Source organism: Lissotriton vulgaris, chromosome 9, assembly GCF_964263255.1.
Source record: "Lissotriton vulgaris chromosome 9, aLisVul1.2, whole genome shotgun sequence".
NCBI lineage: Eukaryota > Metazoa > Chordata > Amphibia > Caudata > Salamandridae > Lissotriton > Lissotriton vulgaris.
In genome coordinates, this window is record NC_141697.1 from 858984744 (window position 1) to 859011552 (window position 26809).

Here is a 26809-nt window from a genome sequence, read left to right on the forward strand (position 1 = left end):
TTTGCAGCTTACAGACACACAGTACTTCCGGACCATACAAATAGTGTGACTGCTTTACAATGGTACACTTGATGTAGCCTATGGTTCAGATGCATTAACAGGCTGAGCTATCTTATTGATTGATTTAAATGTGATGTGGATCTGGTGCACCATAACATTCAGATAGCCAATCGAAAAGCAGCTTACAATGCAAGATATCTAACACCAAACATAAGTATAGAAGGGTTGGGACCTACAGTCCGTTGGTGGTGCCACTGCTAATCGTACCTACCTGGACAAGAGGTTTAGCAGAGGCATCTTAGCTTATATTCCGATATACTTCAATAGTAAGTGTTGTTAACGAAAGAGTTGTTCTTACAGTTCAATGGTGGCACAATTGCAGATTCTATCTATCCTATGTGTACTCCTTCCATTTTCATTACATAGATGAACAACTCATTTTTTCAGAAATAGGGTCGTCATCTCCGGCAGACAGGAGAACAAAAAGCTGAGCAGTGAAGGGTAAAGTTGGAGACCATGTAGGGTCCTGTTTGATAGGTGCAGACACTGACTGGGCTTCTGGGAAATGGAAAGCAGTTACCAAGACCTGTGTATTTATGAAAGACCACTATGCAGAGAAGAAATCAGTCATGAAATTCCCTGTAGAGAAAACAGCCCTTAACAGATTGGGGGGATTAGAAAACAGGTGGTCTTCCAGATCTGACAAGATTTCTATCCAACTTATACAAATATCTCTTTCTTTCCAACAATGCCCACAGCCCTCTTTTCTTGCTCCTAGAAGGCACAATCTATTTCAGTTTTTGAATCGCAGTTCAGTTGGATGAAAAAATTGTTCTGTGACTTAGTGGAAAACAAATAAATAACCATGAATTCCCTTGTATTCTAGATGGCGTCATTATGTCCAACACTACATGGGTGTGATTGGTGTATTTCTAAAATAATTAGGCATAGTGTGTTACATGGTTAGGGTGTCCCAAGTTCTCTCTATATTCTCTCATTAGTATTCAAACGCTTTTACCCTGGCAGAAGCAAGTCCAAGACTGGGACTAGGGTTCCATTGCACTTAGTTTATTGTCCTGTGGCATGCATAAAAGATAGGCTTTGGACAGGTCCAATCACATCCCACCTGAGCATGCTAGTGACATAATCATACATTGAGCGACCGCAAAAAATACAAAGTTCTAAAAATGTTACTACTTGCAAAGATACCCGCCCCAAAATCTTATAGTTAAGTATGATAGAGTAAATTACATGGCACATTTTACACATTTTACATTTGGGGTTTGCCCTTCTAGACATCAGTCACCTGCACCAAGTTCCTTAACTCCAGATTTACTATGCCGTGCAGAGCCATGCAATGTAGCTCTGAGTGGCTTAGTAAATCTTACTTAGGAGCTTGGATTGCCCTTGTGTCCCCTTGCGTGATTCAAGGGAAACACAAGACCTTGATCAGTCTAGCACATGGTGTCCACGACATGTTGAGAAAGAGGTCCCAGCACTTTAGGGAGACAATATGTTAGCATCAATAATTCACTCGTGTTTCCTACATTCGCCATTGGTGGATTGTCATCGAGAGTGTTCTCTGCCAATGACCATTGGGGATAACTTTAAATATGGCAAATAATCAATCACTTTCACGAGGAGGAGGAAAATCCACATCAAAGTCGTTCACATATACTTCAGCCCAAATTCTATAAAATTATATATGTATATCCAATAAGAACAAACTTTATCTTACTACATATAACAAAGAAACAGTTTCCCCAAACGTTTTTTAAAAATCCTTTGACATACGTGTGGAGGGACACACAACGTGGCTAATAACCCCAAAGTTTATACATCACACTGCCAAATTGGGGCAACGAGAATTTTCCTGAATTAAAGATTCCACCAGACTCCATTGCCACTGATAAGGTGACCATTCCGAAACAAGGGATATTTAACCGATTTGCTAGAAGAAAATCAACTCTCACATAATAAACTACCACATCTACGTTATTCCCAACTGAAAATTACTTTCCCACACCTGAAGATGTGTTTGACTTGCCCCCACAATACTTTTTAGCGATTGTTTAGGATGCAGAATATATACAAGGTATTATTTTCCAATGTAATGATAAGTAGACACCAAATATGGATAACTGAAAAGCAACCTTGAAGTTCAATTGGTGGAATAAAGATCTGCAAGTCGACGACGATCTTTTAATTTCTATATCTATATTGGCAATTACTAGAACAACCTTTACCGACATCGAATATTCTCGTCAACTTTGTACTAATCCACCACACTTTACAATTTTATAAATTATCCAAGATGTTTTCAAAATTATTTTCCATGCCCCAGATCGGTAAACAACAATGCTGGTTATCTGCATACGTTTTTCCAAGCCCTGCTTTATAAGGATTTTACAAAGAGATTTTATGCATATTTTTTAGGACAAGTTACAGTGCAAAAAGAGAACAGAAAAGTAGCACTTTTTTGAGATTGGGCAACTTTCTATGAAGAAAGATAAAAAGTCACAGATGCTCTATTATTTAGCCACTGGAACTGGTAGATTAGCCACAGCTTGGGAAAGCTGTAAATATGTGATAATTATCACATAACTGGTAATGCCGATCCATGTGAAAACACGTGTTTGTATAGGGATCAGAATTTCTCCCTTAATTGTTAATTGTGAGCGAAAAACAAATCTATTTAGATATATGTTAAAATGGCTTTCAAAATGAGAAATCAGGAAGCCTATGCAACATTTTTTCTTCCTAACCACTAGCCCCTATAAATATAGTTGTCAGAATGACTTTCTTCTTTTCTGCTTTTCCTTACCTTTGCTGGATTTTCACATATTAGCACCATTTCAGAAATGTTATCAGGCTCCCTGACTGTTACGCACTTTTTTGAATTTTTATTTGTGGGCTTCCAGTGCTTAATTTGGGCAGTGGTTGCCTATTGGGCCCACCCACACTAATTTTTGGGGGCAAGAACTTATTTTTCCTAATTGGACATTTCTCCCGAGCCAGAGAGGAAAAAACACACAAAGGGGAAAAAAGGAGAAAATGAAAGAAGGATAAAAGTAACAACAGGTGAAAGCAGGAACCTGCAAGAGTGAGATAAATGGGCAGTGAATGTCTTGAAATCGAATAAAAAGGTAGGAGGTGGATTCCGAGTTATGCAGCCTTGGTATTAGGTGCACTGACATGTTTTAGCGCTGACTGTCTTTTGGGCACCCGCACTTATTCTTTTAAAAATGAAACACTGTTGAGACTCAGCATATTTAAAATACTTTCACACAGCATACCCGTTAGCCTTAGTTGTATTTTTCATGTCTTACTGTAGCAACACACAAGTCCCACAAAGCGAGCAATGCTCTACAAAGCAATGCTTTCATTGGGTACACAGACAAAATATCGAGTTTTAAATTTCGATATACAATTATATTGAAGTTTAAATATCGATGGGACAAAATATCGAAGGTAAGTAATATCGACAGTCTTAATATCGATATTAGTAATATCGAAGTTTTAAATATCGATGTCAATAATATCAAAATAAATAACTTCGATGTTACTAATATCAATTTTTAAATAAATTTAGTGTATATAATATATTGTATTTATTATGTTTTATTATTTATTTTTAATGTAATTTAATTAAATATTGTCTTTTACTACTGTAGCGGGTTGTGGGTTTATAGGGGAATAGGGTGGGAAGTAATTTAATTATGTTAAATTAATTATTAATTAGTAGGAATTATTAATTAATTAATTGAGAATTAATTTTTAATAAATTTTAATTAATTGATTAATTGATAAATATGTTCTGTAGCGGGTTATAGGTTTATAGGGGAATAGGGTGGGAAGTAATTTAATAATAATTAATTAATTAATATTTGTTTGTACATATTTTAATTAATAATTAATTGGTAATTCATTTATATTAATTAGTTACTTATTAATATAATTTTGTACATATTTTTAATTATTAATTAGTTGGTAATTAATTAATATAAATTAGTTAATTACATTAATTAGAGTAATTTTTTTATATATCATTTTTTGTTATTCTTAATAATTAATTGGGAAAAATAATATTAATTATTACATTAAATTAATTACAGCTAATGTGCTAATATATTTACTTTATTGTCATTGTTAATTAATAATTAATTGGTAATTAAATAATATTAATTAATTTTGGGTAAAGGAGTATTTTTTGGGTTCAGGGTCAGTTTTCAGTTTTTGGATAAAGGGGTATTTTTAGGGTTCAGGGTCAGTTTTCAGTTTTCGGGTGAAGGGGTATTTTTAGGGTTCAGGGTCAGTTTTCAGTTTTTGGGTAAAGGGGTATTTTTAGGGTTCAGGGTCAGTTTTCAGTTTTTGGGTACAAGGGTATTTTTAGGGTTCAGGGTCAGTTTTCAGTTTTTGGGTAAAGGGGAATTTTTAGGGTTCAGGGTCAGTTTTCAGTTCTTGGGTAAAGGGGTATTTTTAGGGTTCAGGGTCAGTTTTCAGTTTTTGGGTGAAGGGGTATTTTTAGGGTTCAGGGTCAGTTTTCAGTTTTTGGGTAAAGGGGTATTTTTAGGGTTCAGGGTCAGTTTTGGGTTTTTGGGGTACAGGGATATTTTTAGGGTTCAGGGTCAGTTTTGGGTTTTTGGGGTACAGGCGTACAGGGTAAAAATATTTTTTTTTTACATTAAATCAATTAAATGAAATTAAAAAAAATAAAATTACATTAAATTATTAAGTGTTTTATTTATTATTTGTAAAATTATATGCATGTTTAAATTATTTTTACATTATTATTAATACATTTAAAAAAACGATATTTTTAATTTCGATATTTTTGTACTACGATATTATTTTTTCGATATTTTTGTACTTACCTTTATGAAGATATGACTCCGATATTTTTGATGTCGATATTTTTGTGCCAATATTTTTGTATTTCGATATTCTGTCTGTCGATATTATGTCAGACATTCCTTTCATTGACATGAATTCACTGAAATGCCAGTCATAGCAGATGTTACATCGCGCGTTCCTTTGACCTCAATTACATCACAGGAAGTGGTGGAATATGATGTCTGAACCCCCCACTCACCCTCCCTTCAAGTGTCTCTGTCTCTCAACTTATTTTTTATTATCGTTCCCTGATCTGGCTTTCTGTCCTGTTGCTGTCTCTTTTTCACCCTTCCTGTCTCCTCCTCCATCTCAACTATGCCTTTCTTACTGATCTTCTTATAGTTCATGTCCTCCGTTCTCTCGCTTGAACTTTTGCACCTGTTCTATCACTTTTTCACCTTGATTTCACCTGTTTCCCACATATTTCTCTCTTGCCTGTCTCTTTTTCACCTGTTTTGTCCCAATATTTTATCCATATCTCTCACCTTCTGCCTCCCCTTCTTTCCCTCAACTGTTTTCTTACCTGCATCTGCCTGTCTCTTCCCTCACTTTTTACCCACCCTGTCTCCTTTTCAGCTCAAAACCTTTACCGTCACTTTCTCAATTATCTTCCTTATTGCAGATGTCAATTTCTTAACAGTCCACCTTCCCAACTTTTGCAACTGTGAGGGATATTTACAACAAATGGCGAAAACTATCGCTAACCCCAGTTAATGGGCATTCTTTTATCACAGTGTACCGTCGGAAGCTATTGCTGTGTTAGCAGTGTATGCACAACACGCCGCTAAAAGGCAACAGTTTCCCTTACCGAGTGAAATGTCCAGCGACAACATTAGCGACACAGCGATCAAAATCCTCACGCTAATGTGAAAAAAGTGGCGAAGGGCCAATTAGCGATCAGAAACTGCACGCTAATTAGCGACAGGACTGTATTTTTCACGTTCAGCGGTAAAAAACACTATAAAACGCCCGCTTAGCAGCCCAAACACACAAAAAAAAAATAGAAACAACCAAGAAGTGCCATGGAGGAAGCTGGGCCCAGTAGAGAAGCCAACAACAACCCCCAAATACCCAGGAGAACCAGTTAGAGACCCATGGAAGGGCAAGGAGAAGAGGAAGAGGAAGACCTGGTTCAGTTAGCAGGAAAACCAGGTCCTGATTGCGAAGGTGACAGAAAACTAACACCAACTTTTTGTCAGCTCCACAGTGTCATTGGGCGCAAAAATGCAATATGGCAGTCCATCGCAGCCAGGGTGAATGCTGTCGGAGAGGTGAGGAAAACAGTGGACCACTGTAAGAAGTGATGCTAAGCGCAAGACCAAGCAGAAACTTACAGCCAACCTGAAAGCAGCAATGCAGACTGGCGGTGGGAGTCCAGCGCCACAGGAGGAGCGGGATCCATTTGAGGAATAGGTGTCCGCAGTCATCAGCGAGGAGACGGTGGTTGGAGTTCCGGGACAGGATACTGCTCAACATGACCATACACAAAAGTAACAGGGTGAGTAACAACCAGGGACTGGGGGGATGGGGATGATGGACACAATGGCACCCATGCACAACTAAATATATCATAGTGCACACCGACAATGACTGTGGATCATGTCCTGGATACCCTTGGCCCTGGTGACATAGACACATATCGTTCCACTCAACCAATACATTGCAAGACACATCTTGGTGGGCTCACAGACCTGGAAATGCACACCCAAAAGTCTATCGAAATATAGTCCAAGTATCATATCAGACCACAAAATAAGTGCCACATGAAAGAGCAGAGGTCCAGGATGCGGGGGAAAGATGGTGGCTGCGTGAGCGAGGACATGGAGTGATGAGCGGTTTCTGCCTCAGAGCTGGCGTTTGATGATTTTTGCGATTCTTACGGCAGCAAATGTTTACTTACCGACTGACGCTGCCACCGGCTGTGCTTCAGGTGCTTGCAGCGACTGGAGTCTCAGTTTGCCTGGAGTCGGGTAACACGGAAGCAGTCTGCGGAGTTCGCGGAGTCAGTGGGCGGAGTGAACCCGGCGTACTCACGGTCATTCTCAGTGGTGGAGGGACGCGCTGCCGACCCGTGAGGACTGAGCGGGGCAAAGCAATCTGCTTCAGGGCCAGACAGCGAGGTGCAAGGATGGCCCCAAAGGTTAACGTCGGCAGGAAGACAACTAAGAAGAAGAATGTGGGCGAAATTGTGAGCACTCCCGCAGCGAGTAATGATGGACGAAGTTAGGAGCCGGCTTTAACACCAGTGCGATCTCAACCCCCGGCGAAGGAAACCAGGCCACCAGCGGTCAGGAACCGCCAAACCACCGCTACTACTGCAAGTGTCAGCATAGTGGAGATGCTCGCCTGTGGTGGTAAGGAGAAAGGGGGGAAAGCTCCTGTAACTCTGAATGAAGCAGAGGGTGGAATGTCTGGAGGCAAGATACTGTTGGAGGTTCAAAATGACCTTGGGGGCAATGAAGTCAGCTTTGCAGACTGAGAAGGCAGAGATGGGTCCGATTCAACTGTTCCCACGGCTACAAATTCAATAATGGCTCCGGTTGGGGGCATTTTTGACACACTCGCACAAGATCCCCCGGCTACTCCTCCAGATGGGAATAACACCCAGGCAGATACTGTCAGCTCTATTCCTGGCTCAGCAAACGTAACAGTAATGGAACGTCTGGAGGATATGGGAGGCGCGCCTTTAAAAACCATGATATAATTAAGGTTAATCCTGCTGTAGTCAGCACTATGTCTAATGGTATTATCCCAACTGAGGACACGGCGGCAGCCAGCAACACTGAAAGTGAGAAAACCCCTAGTGAGTGTTTTCACTCTGTGGCCGAAGAAGCAGACTGCTCTGAAGATGAGGGTGAACAAAGCTCAGATATAGATGGTAGCAACCTTGAGTCAGACAGTGATCCGGAGGAGACCATCCCTGTAACGGCCGTGAAACCAGGAGTTTCCTTAAAAAAGAATGGACAGAAGGGGTTGGCTTGGGATCATTCCCCTACTACTTTGCTTCAGGGGTCGCCTAATCAAATTCAAATTCAGGACTTGGAGTCCACCCAACGGTCTATGTTAGAGGCAATCCATCAGGAAATAATCGTGCATCGGGAGGAAACCAGGCAGGACAATCTTAAGTCCCAAGCAGCTATGAGGAAAATAAAGAGCGTTGTGATGAAACTATCAAAGACCTGTGCGACGGTGGATGATAAGGTGTCGAACCTCGAAGAAAGAGTGGTCTCCACTGAGGCTGAATCTGCTGCCGCTACCAGCAAGGTGGAATCTTATGGGGCACAAGCCCATGACATACAGTGGAAACTGGAGTACCTTGAAAATAGGCTTAGGAGAAACAACCTAAGGGTCTTAGGGGTTCCAGAAGGCTTGGAGGGGGGGACGCGAGAACCTTTATTGTTAAATTATTTGCTAAAGCATTTCCTGAATTGGACAACTGGTGCTGGGAGTCAGAAATTCAGGGGGCGCACAGAACCCCATTCAAGATAAAGCGAAACCCAAGGGAAGGAGATAAACCTAGAGCAATTTTGATCTTTTTGGGGAACTTCATTTTGCGTCAGGCTATAGCGGAAAAGGCTAGACCTGACGCTAAGAGAACAGTCGAGGGGCTATCATTTTTTGTCAGACCCGATTTCTGCCATGTGACGGTGGAAAGGCGTTGGAGGTTACGCCAATTAATTAAGCCTTTCCAAGATAAGAAAGTTCAAGTTTATCTTATAAACCCAGCCCAGCTCAAAATAATACACCATGGGAAAACTTTGTATTTCCCGTCAGAAATTAAGGCGAAGGAATTTTTGGACTCTATTTAAATTCCATTTTGGAATTGTTGTTCTCTCAGGGTGGGTCTGGGTGTACGGATAAACAGATATCAGGATATACCAGTAGCTACGTACACATGAAGGGAAAGATGTTATTGGTATAGATGGCAGGGATTGGCGGTATCGGAGGGATGCCTTTTAAGGCCTAGGCAATGAATGGAATTGTCAAGTGTTTGCTATTTGTTAATTCTTTGGCTGGTTGTAGTATATATGAGCTCTGAGGCTACGGCCATTAAGGCCAGTAAGTAGGATGTTCTGAGTCCTCGCTGCAACGCTGCTTCCATCACATGCACAGACTTAGTCTGAGCACCCCACAGAACTGGGCGAGTGGCCGAGGGGCCAGTTCGGGGTGGGGGGTGGTGGCTGCAAGGGGGGAGCGGGAGGCGGGAGAGGTGGGAAGGGGGGTAAATAAAAAAAAAGAGAGCACGTGGCACTAATTCACACACAAATTCAATTGTAAAAATAAGGGTAAAGAGGTGTTGCAATTATGCATTTAATATGTTTTTTTGTCGTTTGAGAAGTTGGCAATGTCTGGTTCAGGAGTATGCCTAAGCTCAAGATTGGCTCCATAAACATTAATGGGTTGAATGACTGGAAGAAGAGGGATAGATTTGAGGAATATCTTAAAATAACAGGTATTAATATCCTTGGGATACAAGAGTCTCCTTTACCATGGAAAAAAAAGCATTGGCTTAAGTTAAAAGGGTTTGATATTTTGTCATGCTCCTCTAGAACATCTACTATAAGGGGGGTAGCTATTATCGGGAAGGAGGGTTTGGGAGGCATCAAGCGTTGAAAAGCAGATGCCCTCGGCAGGTGGGCTGTGTGCGAAAAGAACATGGGATTCACTGTTTGTTCAATCTATGGACCTAATTCGGATGATCCGGAGACCTTCGATTTTATGGAGAAGGAATTGTTAGATTGGCCTGCCCCAATAGTAGTTTGTGGAGATTTCAACATATCGGCTGACTTTACTAATGGTGCCCCATATACTGGACGCAAACCCCGGGTATATAGAGCCATATCGTCGTTGCTGCAGACACATGGGTTGAGAGATGTATGGGGTAATAAAGAAGCAGGGGATAATGGGTTTACCTATTCCTCACATCCTTGTAACAAATACTGTAAATTAGACTACTTCTTCGTATCAGCTACTGAATTGAATAAGGTTGAAATCTCCAAACTTCCAATGATAATGTCCGATCACAATCCCCTGGTAATAACAATGGATGTTAATCGACCTATGAAAGGACCTAGACCATGGACGTTTGATAGGAAACTATTAACCGACAATGTCTATATAGAATGTATTAAAAACTGGTCAAAGGCCTTCTTTGATGCCAATAGATACATTGCCTCCCGGGGGTAGTATGGGACAGTTATAAGGCAGTGTTAAGAGGGGAGACCATTAGCTGTTCTAACAGGCAATGGAAAAAGAGCAAGCTGGAAGGGGAGCAATTACTGAATAGATTGAGTGAGGCAGAAGCGCAGCATCGAAGCGATATAAGTCAGGGGCTGCAAGGATTGGAAAGTCTAGAGAGGATTAATACCATTAAAGCGGTATTACAGAGTCAATTGGCTAAAAAATCAGCGACTGAATACCATAAACAAAGAACTAGGTTATATGAGACAGGGGAACAGGCTGGGAGGGCAGTAGCGCTGCGGATCAAACAGGTCACGTCGAAAATTGTAATTACAAAAATAGAAGAACAGGGGAGAGCATATGAGGAACCATCTGAAATCTTAGAGGTCTTTAGACGGTATTATCAAGACCTATATCAGGAGGAGGCGGGGATAGATGCCCCAAGTAATAACTGGGAAAGCACAGGTGCAAGACTGGGTCAGGAAGAGAGGGAAGCTCTTGAACAGGTTATTACCATGGACAAGGTCATAAGAGGATTTCAAAGCTTGGCATCAGGAAAGGCGGTGGGCCCGGATGGGCTACCACTCGAGATTTATAAGTGTTTGCGGGAGGAAATATCCCCTCTTCTCCTAGACCTGTTTAACGGGATCATGATATCTGGCAAAATACCGGAGTCATGGATGACCACTAACATTGTGGTGTTCCACAAGAAAGGCAAATCTAAAGAAAATCCAGGGTCCTATAGGCCTATCTCCTTAGTCAATGCTGACAATAAGCTGTATGCTAAGACCTTGGCTGTCCGCTTTGGGAGGATCATCGCGGCTCTTGTATCGCCCTGGCAGCATTGGTTCATCCCAGGGAGAGGCACGACGGATCATATTAGAAGGGCTATTACCGTGTGTGATATCTGTGCTGCCAGTGGGGAGGGGGCCGCGATGGTCCTCCTTGATGCAGAAAAGGCATTTGACCGGGTAAGGTGGTCTTTCTTGTGGAAGGTGTTGGAGGAGAGGGGCTTTGGACCAATGTTCCGACAGGCCATACAGGCAATGTATTCTACTCCTTCAGCTAGGATCCAATTGATGGAGGGAGCTCAGGAAAAATTAATATAACGAGGGGGACTCGACAGGGTTGCCCCTGTTCCCCCATTTTATTTGCGCTGTACATTGACCCTTTAATAACTCAAATAATGTCTAACATGGTATAAAACCTGTAGTTATAAAAGGATTTCAAACAAAATTGCTGGCATATGCGGATGACCTTGCTGTCATCACAACTGATCCGGAATCTACTATGAGGGAAATAGTGACATTGACAAATTTGTTTGGGAAATGCTCAGGATACAGATTAAACGAGGGTAAGACCCAAATTCTGTGTTCCAAGAATATAATTAAACGGGATGCTAGGTATGTCAATTCGGTGGTGTACCTCGGTATAACACTTAATTCACAACCAGGGAATATAATCAGAGATAATTGTACACCACTTCTGAAATCAATGGAGCAAGATTTAACAAGCATTTGCAATGCAATAGGTCTCGCATTAGGAAAGTTTGAGCTATTGGTATTGTAAATGACAAATTTTTTAGTTTGAGCTATTGGCATTGTAAATGACAATGCCTTCTGCTTATGTTTTGGTTTTTAAAACATAAATAAAATGCATTGTCATATACAATGCCAATAGCTTAAACTTGCATAAATGCAAGACCTATTGCATTGCAAATGCTTCTTTGGAGAGTCTAGTCAGGCAACGGAGCTCCCAGGGAATATACAGCAACTACATTTTTGCACTCCAGGATCGTGATGCACTGTAAGGTGTCTGAAAGATGACATGTTGGCGCAAAGGAGAGGACTTCTAAACTTCAAAGAATAATACATTTAAAAAAATCTCTTTACCTTAAAGGCTACCACGGGTGCTTGCTAAAATATGAAGTGCGGCGCCCGTGTTGTTAATACTTAAAGTTTAGCCCGAGTGCGGGACAGCAACGAGGTGAAAATAGAGGAAAAGCAAGCGCTGTGGTGCAACCTAAAGTGAGGTGCCAGTGTTGTGAAAATAAAAGCAAATCACTTAGGTTTCCCATGCGTGAAAAGGGGGGAAAAAAACCACTTTAAAAAAAAAAAATGTAAACCGGTGTGCATATAGAGCACTCTAAATGCCGGTAGCAAATGTTGAAACACTATGGAAAGGAAAAGCAACGAGAGAAAGAGAAGGCAAGAACATGCATTCTCGTGGAATGCTCACACAAAGAACCAGCCGGTTGCATTGCAAATGCTTCTTTGGAAAGTCTAGTCAGGCAACGGAGCTCCCAGGGAATATACAGCAACTACATTGTTTGCACTCCAGGATCGCGATGCACTGTAAGGTGTCTGAAAGATGACATGTTGGCGCAAAGGAGAGGACTTGTAAACTCCCATGAATAATACATTTAAAAAAATCTCTTTACCTTAAAGGCTAGCACGGGTGTTTGCTAAAATATGAAGTGCGGCGCCCGTGCTGTTAATACTTAAAGTTTAGCCCGAGTGCGGGACAGCAACGAGGTGAAAATAGTGGAAAAGCAAGCGCTGTGGTGCAACCTAAAGTGAGGTGCCAGTGTTGTGAAAATAAAAGCATATCACTTAGGTTTCCCATGCGTGAAAAGGGGGGAAAAAACACTTTAAAATGTAAACCGGTGTGCATATAGAGCACTCTAAATGCCGGTAGCAAATGTTGAAACACTACGGAAAGGAAAAGCAACGAGAGAAAGAGAAGGCAAGAACATGCATTCTCGTGGAATGCTCACACAAAGAACCAGCCTGTTTATCAGCGCCGCGCGCCTCGTGAACAGCGCCGCGCGCCCCTCTGCAGACTCCCCCTGCATTCCAAAGGAACTGTTCACGAGGCGCGCGACGCGATCCGATTCTTTCGCCCATGCATTCCAATGCAGAAGCTCACGCGCGCTACATAATCCTATGGGAAAATGCTGCGCGTGGCCAGCTCCTGTCGCCCCTCATTTTTCGGCTGAGCCGACAGCTATAGTTCCCTCTGCGAGAGAGCGCTTTTGCCATCAAGAAAGTAATGAAGTGCTGTCTATTAGAGCACATTAATGCTGTGCGGGTATTTGATAACCGTGGTGTCAAGGTTTAAAAGTCCATATCGCTGCCTCATTAATCTGTGATTGCTACCATAGACATAACATTGCATACCGAGTGCAGATAGTTGTCATACATTGCTGTGCCGAAGTTTAGCTAGAAACAAGATGCTATAAAAAACCAGTGTTAATACTACGGGGCCTCCCAAGCGACACAAGAAGGAAATATAATTATATTTTAATTAGAGGGTGCTTACCCCTCTTGCCCCCGAAAAAAATCACTGCCGCAGCCCTGCTCCGTGAAAACCGGAAGTCAGGCACTTTTGGCCGAGACGGGGGCGGGGCCTGCAATCCGGCAGGAAGTCCCGCCCGCCGACACCGAGGAAGAAGTGAAGATGGCCTCTCCGCAGCCCGGGGCTCCCATGAGTTGAGGAGAGTCCCGGGGCTGCCAACAGCCAGAGTGTTGCAGGGCTCCCAGGTGCTGGAGGGAGCCCCGGAAGTGAAGTCCTGTCCCCTGGTGCCGTGAGGAGACTGCCGCAGAGAGGAGCCCGATGCCCAGCAACAGCCCGGTGAGTGCCCGACCAGCCCGAAAGAGCCCGGTGAGTGGGAGGGGAGGGGAGGGGGGTGTACGCGCGTGTGTCTGTGTGTGTTCGAATGTGTCTGTGTGTGCGTGTGGGTCTGCGTGTGTGTATGCAGTGTATGGCTGTGTATGTGCGCATGCGTGAGTGTGGTGTGTGTCTCTGTGTATGCGCATGCGTGTGTGGTGCTGTGCGCGGCCCCGAGGAGGAATCTGAGACCGCGACGCTCGTGCTTGAGCTCCGTCTCAGATTCCTTCTAACACGCCGACAACAGTTGTCTTCGCAGACAAAGCAGGCTCCGCCTGCTTTTAGGTCTGCTCGCCCTAAAAAGGATGGATACATTACATCTAATGATAATAGGTAGGGCTAATGTCATTAAAATGACTATGTTTCCCAAGATCTTGTATAAATTTAGGTCTATCCCATTTAAAATAGAGGAGAAACTAATAAAGGAAATTGAAGCAATTTTTATGAAATTCATATGGCAATACGGCAAGATTAGAAGATCAAATAAGTTTATGTCTTTACCCCAGGAAAGGGAAGGTTTGGGTATGCCAAATATCAGGAATTATCACTGGTCCTGCCTCCTTACAGAAATGGCAATACTCTTTGATCAGGGGGGGGGGGGCGGGACAGGGAAGGGGCCAAGATGACATCCCATCTATATTTCAGCTGGCATTGGGTAATGAAGCATTCGGGGTACTCTTGCGGAGAACGGAAAGAAGGTATTATAAGAAAACCGGGTACAAACTGCTCGAAGATATAGTGGCGGTCTGGGCATCGGTGCAGAAAGCAATGGGAATTTCTATGTATAATCACCATACTCCTCTATGGAATTCTGGACTTTTCCCAAACTTGTGTATGGATGGATTTTGGAGACATTGGGAGCATCAAGGCATTGTAACACTTGGGCAAATAATGGTGAAAGATGTCTGTTAATCACTGGAGGACTTAAGGATGCGATATTCATCACAGGAAGGGCAACAATAGAAATACCTTCAGGTGGTTAACTTAATTAGAGCAGTAAGACCCCGAATAATCTTGGGAAAAAGGAGCGCACTTCTGGATTATCTGAAGGGTGGGGGGCGCAGAATAAATAGTCTATATAAAATTCTTATGGAAAGTTCTCCAGATGATATGGTCAAGACTGAGGCTGCCTGGCCTATGAAATTGGGGGACCCAGAGACTGATCTGGATAGAGCCCTTTCATTCGATAAAAGATTTCTGCGCTCCTCCAATCTTAGAGCTCAACATTTTAAAACCTTATTTAATTTATATTATACGCCATCCAAGCTGTTTGATTGGGGGAAGAGGACTGATAGCGACTGCCCTAGATGTGGTAAAGGACCTGCAGATATTGTGCATATGTTTCATGGGTGCGAGAAACTGGAGGTAATCAAATTGGAGATAGCAGCTTTTCTAGAGGGATTGCTAGATGCTAAATTGAATCTATCCCCAACATTACTGATTATCGGATGCAATATTAAACTGAATTTAAGGATCAAGGAGGAAGCCTTAATTTTCATAGCGGCAGCTGTACTCCGAATTTTAATATCAGCCGACTGGAAAGATATAGAGGCTCCAACATTTCAAATGTGGTTATGTAGGTTTCTCGCTATCCATAACATTGAGGGCACTCTATATGAACTCAAGGGCTTAAAAACTAAAGAGATGGGGCTACGACTTTGGGCACCAGTGGCTAGATGGAGAGCCGCAAGGATGGGGGGTCTCCCAAGCGGGATTGCAAGTGCTCTGCCCTAGGATTTTTCTTTGCATAGTCTATGTTACTCAGAATGTTCTTTGTGGGGACATGAAATGTAAAGAATTGGCTATGTTTAATGTAATTTAATTAGGAAGAATGCTGCTCTTTTTTCACCTCTTTTTTTTTTCCCCTTATATTTATACGTGACCATTATTTGATTATGTATGTCGGCTTGGCATACTGCATTTTCTGGAATGAATTGTATTTTGTTATGTGATACGTGTACATAAACTCTCACTAATAAATAAAAATAAAATAAAAAAGAAAGAGCAGAGGTCCACATTGATTGGAAATGCAGCAGGGTGCCAAAATGGCCCCCTTGCCTCAACACCATGCATATGTATGTTCCCGTATGTGTGAGTCGTGTGCAAGAATGTGCATGTGCATCAAGGGGGACACAACTGCACATACACAATCTTGCACACAACTCAGATACAAGTTGTTAGATTTGGGGGTCTCTAGTTGGCAGCTGTATGTACTTTTGACAAATAGGGGCCCTTGCGTCTCATCAGGGAAAGGGGGATACACTCCTAAAATAACCCCTGCTCACCCCCTTGGTAGCTTGGCATGAGCAGACAGGCTTATCTCAGTGGCAGTGTCTAAAGCATTTGTGAACACACACAGTAACCCACTGACAACACTACAGATGGATGCTACACAAGTTGTATATAAAAATTAAGTATCTTTATATAGAGTTCTTGTTAGGAATACTTGAATCAAAGTTCTTTACAAGTCAGTAGCTTTTCCCGGCTAAGGCGATGTTAACACAACAGAGTCTCGCAATTCCAGCTGACTGCTTCGATACGGGTCAGCACAGTGGGACAGACCTGGTCACAGTACCTTTACTCGCTGTGGCAACCGTCGCAGTTGCGTAGCAAAATGGAGGCGTGCAGGGCGCGGTGTCCTCTCGATGCGGTGCAGGCAGTTACTCGGTGATGTTGTCAAGATGGCATTGTTTAGACCAAGGCTGTGCATTGCAGGGCTAGACGTTGCTCGATGCGGTGCTGATAGGTTGCGATGCAGCGGCAGTGCCGGTTGGCAAGTGTTAACGTCAGTCAGACCAACTTGTTTCAGTGCAGCGAGTCGCTGCGCAGTGCGGTGCCCACAGGTCACGGTACAAACAGAGGTGCGGCGGCATTGAACGTTGCGGTCGGTGCGACCAGGCTTGCGTTGCAAGATGTGGGCAATTCTCCTGGTCACAGCTCCCTCTCCTCTTTAGCGACTGGAACAGCTTTTCCAGAAGCGGTGCACAGAGGTCGGTGAAGTCTACTGGTCCTGAGACTTTGGTCAGGGGGCAAGCTCTCTCTCAAGCCCTTGGAGATCTGTCACAAGTTAATGAAAGTATACACAAATATCCTCTCTCCTCTCGTTGGCAGTAAGGCAACCACTGCAGGCCACTGCAGGCCAATCCCTCACGCTTAGGGATAGTCTCTCCTCAGTCTCTCTGGTTCCTCTCCTCGGCAGAGGTTTCTTCTTGTTTCCTAAAAGTGATCTAATTCTCTGGGGTCTGGGTCCCCTTTTTATACACGGTTTTCCTTTTTTCTCTGCAGCCAGAGAGGCCTTTGCCTAGTCCAAACCAGTTCTGGTCAGGTTTGGAGCACTCTGTTGACAACACTCCAGCGTTCCTTTCAGAGTGTAGGCCAAGGACATCAGATGCACCACAGGAGGTGGAGCCAGCATTGTGGAGGGACGGTGCGGGCCTATTCAGGTCCCAGGTGCATCTCCTCCCATCCATCTACATGTAGATGTTCCTATTCTTCCCTGGGCTGACTCACCCTGTCTCCTGGAATCCCCCAGCCCCTGTCACTAAAACTTCAGACAAGGAATATACAACGCAGCAGAGGCAGGCTTGGATGGTTAGACAAGAAAATACAGACTTTCTACAAGTGGTATTTTCAAACACAGAATGTTAAAACCAACTTCACTAAAATATGCATTTTATCATTCTGAGTTCAGGCATACTAAACTTGACTCTTTACCATGTTCCCTGAGTCAGTTAGGATTTTAGGATGTAATAATCAAACTGTCCATTCTGCCTAAGAGGAACAGGTAGCCTTGCGATAATGAAGAACGAAGAGGCTGTAAATCACCATCAGGACATGCTACACACATCAAGGCAAGCCCTACTTCTTACATGCAATGCACCCTGCGTGTGGGCCTACCATAGGGGTGACTAATATGCCGAAAAGGAAAGGTTCGGGGACTGGCTAGTGGGTGCACTCACCACGTCGACATGTCAGTCACAGACAGCACACAGGCTCTGCGATGGCAGACCTGAGACACATTTTACGAAGCTGCTTCTGTGGGTGGCACAACCAGTGCTGCAAGCCCACCAGCTATGCTTGATTTTCAAGCCCCGGCACACTCAGTGCACTATACGAGGGTCTGACAAGTAAACCAAACAAGTCAAACATGGAGTCACTAATTTGTACATCAATTTACAATAGGGAGCTCTTGCACTGTGGCATGGGACAGCAGTGACACAGTGCCGAAAGAATCGATAACCAGCAAAAGCACATGACACAGCGGCAAAAAATGGAAGGGAGACCGACATCAAGATGCCAGGTTTAACACACGTGCACAATGCTGCATGTCAGCTGACATTGGTGGTGGCATGCCCACTCATGAACATGATCAGTCACATATGCAGTGTATCCTCATGTTTTGTTTCAGAGATATGCAGCCCTGCGCAGATGATTTGTATATGCGTGGTGTTGAGGCAATGGGACCATCTACACATCCTGCCACATTTCCCGTAAATATGCCCGCCTGCTTGTACATGCGATGCAGTCCTGTGGACACCAAGTGAGACAAAATCTAGTGTGTCTGTATACCAGAAACACATGCAATGTCACATCAAAGTGATCATGTAGCCTACTGACTAAAAGGTGTATATCCTGCAATGCACACAAACAGCAGAATTCACTCAAAAGGCGATATAATAAATGAGCAGGGGGGCTATGCCTGCAACACACAGTACGTGGACAATGCATATCAGGAATGGGTCGCCCAAATATGGACTGCATGACTATACTGTGTGTTATACTCACAGAACTACAATGTTCCTGTAAATAAGTATGACAGCCAAAGTATGCCAACAAGCAAGAAAAGCAATGTGCCTACAAATAATGGCAACTATGAAATGGTACCCTCACCGCTTAGGTCAAATTGCGCTCCTCCACCCTCAAGTGTACACATCAGCCATACAGAAAACAGCATTCAACATCAGTCATAGCGTAAGTTGCTCATCACACCATCGGGTGCATCTAAACCTATCTGTTTGGGAACAAAACTGTGCCAGTGAAAAAATATGCAGTAATGGTATTTATCAGCCACACGCAAAGCCAGGCATTGAATATTCAGAACCAGGACAACATGTATCATCCATGTGACCAGCTGCGTAGCACATACACACATCAACCTGCCATTAGCATCTGTTGGGAGGGTGGCGGTGACAAGTCCTAAGCACCACAAATACGCTTTAGGAAATCCACATCCTTAAAATACAGGCCCATTTACACACCACATGTGGTGTCAACGTTGAGGGTAATGGGTGTTGACACTGTCTGTTCAGCCAGGAACAACAATTGAACCTCACGCTCCATGATACTCACAATGGGTAAGCCAATAGGAGGGCAGTAAGCGATGCATGCAAGATGAAACATTATTGACAACATGCACACAAGACAAATCACAATAGGCAAAGCTACCTGGATGCACATGTGTACTACATATTGCAGCACACATCAAACAGCGAGTAGGCTCTCGTTGCTAATGTGCCTAAAGGGGGACCTCCTCACACACAACTAATCTCGCCCCAAACCGATGCACATGTGCAGTACCCTGCAAAGCTGCGGGTCTGTGAGGCACACTGACAAGGCAAGTGAAAGTGCATGATGAATAGCATTCCTGTAGGTCAAACATTTTAACATGGTGCAGGCCAAATCACTGAGGTGGCTGAGTGTGGACCACATCATTACAGGAGCAGGTCACACTCTGACACATCCTCGTGTACATACAACTACTGACGTAAACAAGACATCTGCTGACAAACAATGCACAAGTGTCCCAACTCTGACCAAGACACATATTTACCCCACCCTGCAAAATCTCAGCATTGTAAATGCACAGAAGTGAAACACTCACTGCTTGAAAGGGTTAAGGATCAGTAAAACCAAAGCTGCAGGTGTGACTATCACACAATGCAGTGCACACACACACACATACAAATCTGAGCTCATGAACATTAACTACTATGTGGTACAAACTGCATTACTGACTAAACTGAACAGAGTACACAACTGGTGCTGCTTGTGTGTAGAAATTGGCCAATTGTATTTGTCATAGCTGCAAACTGTGAGATGACAATGTACAAGTACAACCTCACATCTGTGATGTTGTAGAAATAATCACTATCCCACATCAGTCAGAATTTACACTGTCATGCAGTCTTCTCATAAACTCATCTAATGCATGATCACATATGAAACACACTGTTAAACTGCATCTCCCCTTCACATTGCAGAGGGAGAGACATCACTTCCTGTACAGCAGCCTGTCCCACTCTTCACTGATGAAGAAGAGGAAATCACCACCATCAACACAAACACCCTCCAACAGCTGCTAGACTAATTCAGTACCTCATCTCCACGAGCAGGGCAACCCAGCTGCATCGTGGAATCCCCACCATCAGCACAAACCACACAGCAGCAAGCACCTACCACCACAGCTGTATCCCTGGACCTTGAGGAGCCACAACTGGTATTCCAGTGCCGTGTGTTAGAGGTTCAGCAGGAGACAGCTCATCAGGTGTGGGTGGAGTTTGACAGCCTGGCGGCCAAACTCGATGCCATACGTGGGTGTCTGAGTCCCATCGGGGACCACCTACAGAGCATTACGGACACCCACAGTCTGCTCAATGCTCTTCAGCACTCCACGGCTAATATTGCATGAGTCATAACTCAGAGACAAGAACTACTGTCCAGTCAGAGTGGCTCCAGCGATGGCAGCCAGGAGTTGGGCCGCATGCGGAGAATAACGGAGAGCATGGAGTGAATGCAAGGAGAACAAATGTCTGCCATGGCTGCACACCAGTGAGATATAGCTGGAACCTTCCATGCCCTGCAGCTGATCATCACTGCATTGCTGCATCAAGGCATGGCGCAGATGAATACTGCTGCTTCTGCTGCTGCTTCTACACCCACATCTCCACCCCTGATGTGCCAGTGCATCACAGTGCTGCAGCCAATCTATCACCACCCACATGTGAGGCACTTGACTTATCAGGGGACGAAGATGTGGATGACTCAGCATTATTGCAAAGAAGAAAGCAGTAGCATTCATCTATTCCAATTGGCCTGCTTCGACTTGGTTCTGGGCTCAGCATCATGCCCCGGAACATCAACTTCCACTGTCCTCTGTTAAAGTCTGTGACACTCACCTTGGAGCTCGATATGGACTGCCATATTTTGTTTGGATCCCAATGAGTGAAACAAAAGGGATTCCCTTGTGCGAAATTACATAGAATGAGCCAAAAGGGTCAAAAAACAATACAAACAATACAAATGTATATTAAGAATTCTTACAATTTATTGAAAATACAAAAATTAAAAAGAATGGACCAATGAAAACCCACTCAACACAATTAAAACAATAAAAAATATTTTTGTCATAAACATTCAATATTGGCCAGCAAGATTGAAACACAAAGACAGAAAAGGCTGTAAGACATAAAATTTGTGCAATACTGGTTGTATATTCGGACTCTGTTTTTAACACCTAAGATATGTACACCACAATACAGTATATCAAAAAAGATGTTGAAGTCATGAATTATACTAGGTGATGCGTCAACGTGTTTCGGTGGTTTTCCAAAGTTTAGTCCACCTTTATCAAGACAACATGTGATTTCTGTCGTGGTGTAGGGGTCAATAAAATTTCCCTTGTAATCCTATTTTGGGAGTAGTGGATTTCAAAGTTGTTCCATATCTGTGTATGGGTTATTGGAGCCGCATGTGTGGATCAGGCTACTGCTAGAGAGCTCCTGGTGATATAGGCAGATGGGCATAGAATGTGGACGGAGCCGATTTATTCTGTCCAACGGTATATTAATGCTTTTCTTTATAATAGAACCAGGGGCGCCTAAGTCTTGTCCTTGTGGATTAAGCTTATGTTACTCTAATTAACCACGAAGGACTGCTCACTTCTCTGGTTACGTTTTAGTCATTTAGGTGAAAAGGCAGAGGCGCTTAAGTCATGTCCTCGCGTTTTGAAATACATTTCCTGGTATATCGCGGAGGACTGCCTGCTTCTCTGGCTTCCACGGGGATCCCAATCACACAGCAATCAGACTGCTGACTGAACTCTTCCTCTTCCTTTGGGCTTATCAACCCAAAAGAACTCTGAAGGAATATAACATCGATACCAAATAATGTTGTCATAACATATCCAATGTATGTCTGCAATCTCCTGTAAAGCCTCTTGTAAATATGCTCGATTCATGCACCTATTAAGAAATCAGGCCCAAATCGAGAAAAACTCCATCTTGGTTTCGTTTCCTGAGCTCTCTCTCGTTAGTGAGGAAAGCACGTGACATACTGCTGAGAGGAGATTCTGAAAGGTCGGCCCAGGCTATGAACAGAGCATTGCCACTAACGTTAGAAGCCCAAGGTCACATCTGCTCTTTCTTGTAGGATGAGCACATTCCTGCAGGCGCCATGCCTGTACTCCCTTGTACCAGAACAAAAAGGAGGCACCTTCGCTGACCTACCCCCGAAATAGTTTCTGCAGAGCTTCAAGCCTAATCTATTGTGCCTTATATGGGTGTTCCTGTTGGCTTCTTCTGATTTGGTACTTTTCCATGGATGGGGGTTTCTATGGGTATGTTGAAAGTATATATGCACTGTTTTGAACATGATCCAGCAGTCTCCTCTGCACACCTTTGCGAGCTGTGACCAGAGGGAGGCTCCCCTGTACAGGGAGCTTTGCGAAATAAACAATTGAACCTTTTCCATTGCTGACTGGTTTATGTATGGTAAAGGAGATATATGGGCTATTGGTAAGTATAGCTCTATGGTATACTTTTTCTAGTACTTCAGTTGGTGACTCTGCCGGGATTCCATGATAGGGTTGTCCCCTCCCGTAAACGGGAGAAGCGGGACGGGGAGGGGTTCTGGTCGAGGGGGTGGACTGAAAAAGGATCCTAACTGAGAAACCAGTTTGTGGTGGAAGCGGAACATTCCACTCTTCAACCCAGAGACCTTTGCAGCTGCTAAATAACCCTTTGCCGGAGTCCTTTGGGCTTAACCCGGGAACAGCTGACCGTGTTGGTCTATAAAGGAGGTTGGCGGTGGAGAACTTTCAATCAGACCTGCACACACCAGGTGAGTGAATTGTATGGTATGGAATGAGCACTTTTGAGAAGTGGCTCAGAAGAACAGTTAACGGTGTATGGTATAGTGGTTGGTGAACCACAAGGAAATCTGGGGGTCTGACTTGGCAGAGGTGTAACTGCAAGGGCAGATGCTCCACAGACTTGTTTTGTGAATACTTGGGAGAACGTCGGACACCTTTTGTGTTGCACGGTGGGTGCTCACAACGGCCGGATCCTCTTTGGAAAGGGCCCCAGGAGCAACTGGGTAAGCACAGGGTCTGGGGTTGCGCCCATAACGCCTGGCCCAACAAGCACAGGACTGGGGGATAGTCTGTAAGAGGGTCCGTGGTTCGCCTGTCTGATGATCCCAGGGCAGTCTCTGGACTGCCTCTTTTGTGACATTTTTTGGTGGTCTGGAATCCAGGGTGATCGATTCCCCGAACAGGAGTCGACGGGATCTGTTCGTGTATGAGACATGTCGTAAGGAACTATGAAGTCATGACCGGAGCATTTTCTTTCTCGATCAAAACGTATGCACTTTAAGTATATTATGTATATGGAGTTGTTGTAAGTACAAAACATGGGAGAGTGTCTGCTGAATAGACGCGTCTATAAGTATGACTGCAGTTGGAATGGTATGATTTATTGAATATTATTGAAAATATATTGTTTCAGTAAACTATGTTTTGGGTGCTGTCGACGGAATGGTGGGCTGTTGGAAGAAAGACAGCCCTCTCCTCCAGAAGTAAGTCTTAGTTTTGACATGTATGTGAAACACTGTCTTACTCCCATTTTATTTAATACATTGTGGAACAAATATACTAAAGACAATGCAGAATTACAGTGGCCTCTAACAGGGTCTTTTTATGAAAGGAAAATACATTATTTACAAAACAAATTATTTTTAAGAAAAGCCGTCAGAGTATGTTTGACTCCTTGACCCTTTGGGTTAAGGAAGCAAAGAGATGGCGAATCCGAGGGGAGAAATTAGAAACAATGAAAGCAGGACAGACTGTAACCCAAAAGGCAGTAGCGTATGAAAAAGAAAAAGTAGAGAAGAATATCGAACAACTAGATAGACAGTTTAGGTTACAGACTGATAAAAGTTATGTGACCCGAACCGAAGCGGAGGATGAAATAGAGGAACTGTTGGAGACTCGCCCACCACCCCCATATGCACCCCAGGGTTTGTACCCGGCAGTTCCAGTAGACAAGGAGGAACAGGAGCGGCAGTTGCCACTGCTCCAGTAGCTGTGCACCCTCCTGCTCCATTATCTGTCCCCCCTACCCTCTGTCCTACTACCTCAGAATAAATCACCTTTTTGCCCAGAGCAGCGGCCATTTCCCCTGCCTCTCCAGTATTTTTGACATCCCCAGCTAGGGGAATGCCGGTTACCCCTAGCGGGAAGATCGCTGCCTCCTTAAAGGAAACCCTGCGATGTCCTGTGGAAGGTATGGGAGATCGTCGGGTTTTCACTCGATCATCTCTAGCTTAGGAAGAAAGGCGGGTTGTAGTGATTCAGGCATCCCAATGGATGCGGAATCCAATTTATACCCTGGAGGACATTTGGAGTACGATGAAAGATTTCGAACCAGTTACTCAACAACTAGCATTAGAGCATATGGCAATAGGATTGATCTCTTTATGGGAACAATGCTTCCAAGAAGGCTTGGCCCCTCAAATATTGTGTGACACTAGAGATTGAGCTTTTAAATTCGAGTTACAGGTTAACGAGGTATTCCAAAACATTGAAACTTTAATAAGTATCGAGACCGAATGGTTAACAGATGCCCAGATGCGGGGCCACAGGACCCTATGAGAGAGGTACACCCCATCGTCCACCCCGAAGTTTCCGAAGTATTGGATGGAGGAGGTAAGGTCACTAGAGCACGTATAGAGATGCACTTCCAAGACCAGTGGGTTTATACCCCTTGGAAACGGAGTAAAGTCCTTACGTTAAAGGCTCAGCTCCCTGACCTTCGAAAGAATCCTACTGCTTATTATAAAGAATTAACTAAAGCCGCTAATTCGGCCTTTATGACATTAGCTGATATTGAGTTATTTTTTCGGCCTTTTAGTCCCTGTGGATATATGGAGACAAGTGCATGATTCAGATCATGTTGCCGAACTTTGAGGGACCTGGGATCAGATTAAGATATGGGAAAAAGATCAAAAACCTGGCAATAAACCTAAAGATGAGATTTTAGCTATTCCAGGCCGAATAATTACATTTATGCAAACCTTTATTCCCCCGAGGAAGGTGGATTGGGACAAGTTGACAGCCTGCATCCAAAAGAAGGATGAGAATGTGTCAGATTTCTTTACCCGATTTGAAAAAGTATTTATTGACTTCAGTGGTCAGGATTTGTCCACTGAGGGTGGTATACGGTTATTTGTCAATAGATTTGTTACTAACTTATTGCCAGAAATAAAGACGCGTTTGCAGGCTGCCGAGAGTACTTGGACTACATCACCTCCTTCAGGTATCCTTAGCATGGCTCAGTACTATGAGCTTAGGGAAAACAAGAGTAAATATAAGTTGGACAAAAAAGTTAAAGACTTAAAGACTCGTGTATTGCTGCACCAAGTTAGCCGAGGGCAAAATGGAAGGAGAGCAAGTAGGGGCCCTTTTCCTATAGGTTCGATGATGAGAGGAGGCGGAAGTCAGGGACCCCCTTTGAGGTACGATTAGTGTTCCAATTGCAGACAGGAGGGACACTGGTGAGCCCAGTGTCCATTGCTTTTTGAGCAGGGTGGTTTCAGCAGGGGACGAGGAAGAGAAGGTACTGATCGAAGCAGCATGAAAAGTGGTGACCGAGCAGGCGGCGAGTCAGGAAAAAACTATTTTGATGGTTTCCAAGGGAGACAATACTATAATGAGGATTATCATGAAGACACCTATTGCGGAAATAATTATGCATGAGGCAGCCATGGACAGAGCAGGGACCATATATTAGTACCAATTGACCAGCAGGGGCCTTACGTTGAGGGAAATTTGATGGGGACATCTGAAAAGATTTTAGTGGATACTGGAGCTATGAACAGTTCTGTAGCTCATACATTGGTCCCAGGGGCCGCTCTGTTTGGGCAAAATAACGTATCAGTGGAATTTTCAGGAATCCCTGTGGTCAGCCCCGTTTCAAAGCCACTTCCCTTTGCTATTGGACCCGTTACTGTAGAATCACTGTTTCTGCTTACCTCTAGCTGCGGCAAGAATTTGCTAGGTTTGGATATATTGAAAAAGTTGCAAGCTCATATTTATTGTTCTCCTGATGGTGTGTACCTAAAAAATTGAATTGTAATCATAGACTGTTTGTTTTTACCTTGGTGCACCTCCCCCTGAGCACTCTCCCCCCCTTACCCACTTCATAATTCCTGCTCAGCCGATCTTAACGCTGCCGCAGGTTGGAGATTTCTTTGCCGCCATTCGCTTAAGCCCACAAGCCAAGCTCATGGCCGTGAGCCCACGCCCCCTCGAATCACTACATTAGGTGCGCTGACGCCAGAGCCCGCAGTAGAGGCAACATACTCCTGAGGCGGAAGCCGGGAGCACGCTCGATGTTAAAAATTGAATTGTAATCATAGACTGTTTGTTTTTACCTTGGTGCACTTCCCCCTGAGCACTCTCCCCCACCTTACCCACTTCATAATTCCCGCGCAGCCGATCTTAACGCTGCCGCGGGTTGGAGATTTCTTTGCCGCCATTCGCTTGAAGCCCACAGGCCACACCCACGGCCGTGAGGCCACGCCCTTTCCCCTCACATAAAACATGTGCCTCCCCCGGACGCGCAGCAGACGCGCAGCAGACGCGCGCAGCGGGCGCACCATCAGCGCGCCAAAGGCAAGCCCGTCTGCGCCCGTCCGTGGCCAACAGGGGCCAGGGGCCACCCGCCTTGGTCCCCCTCTTAGGACTCAATATAGCACCACCGCCCTCCTCAAACTTAAACCCCCTATGGAA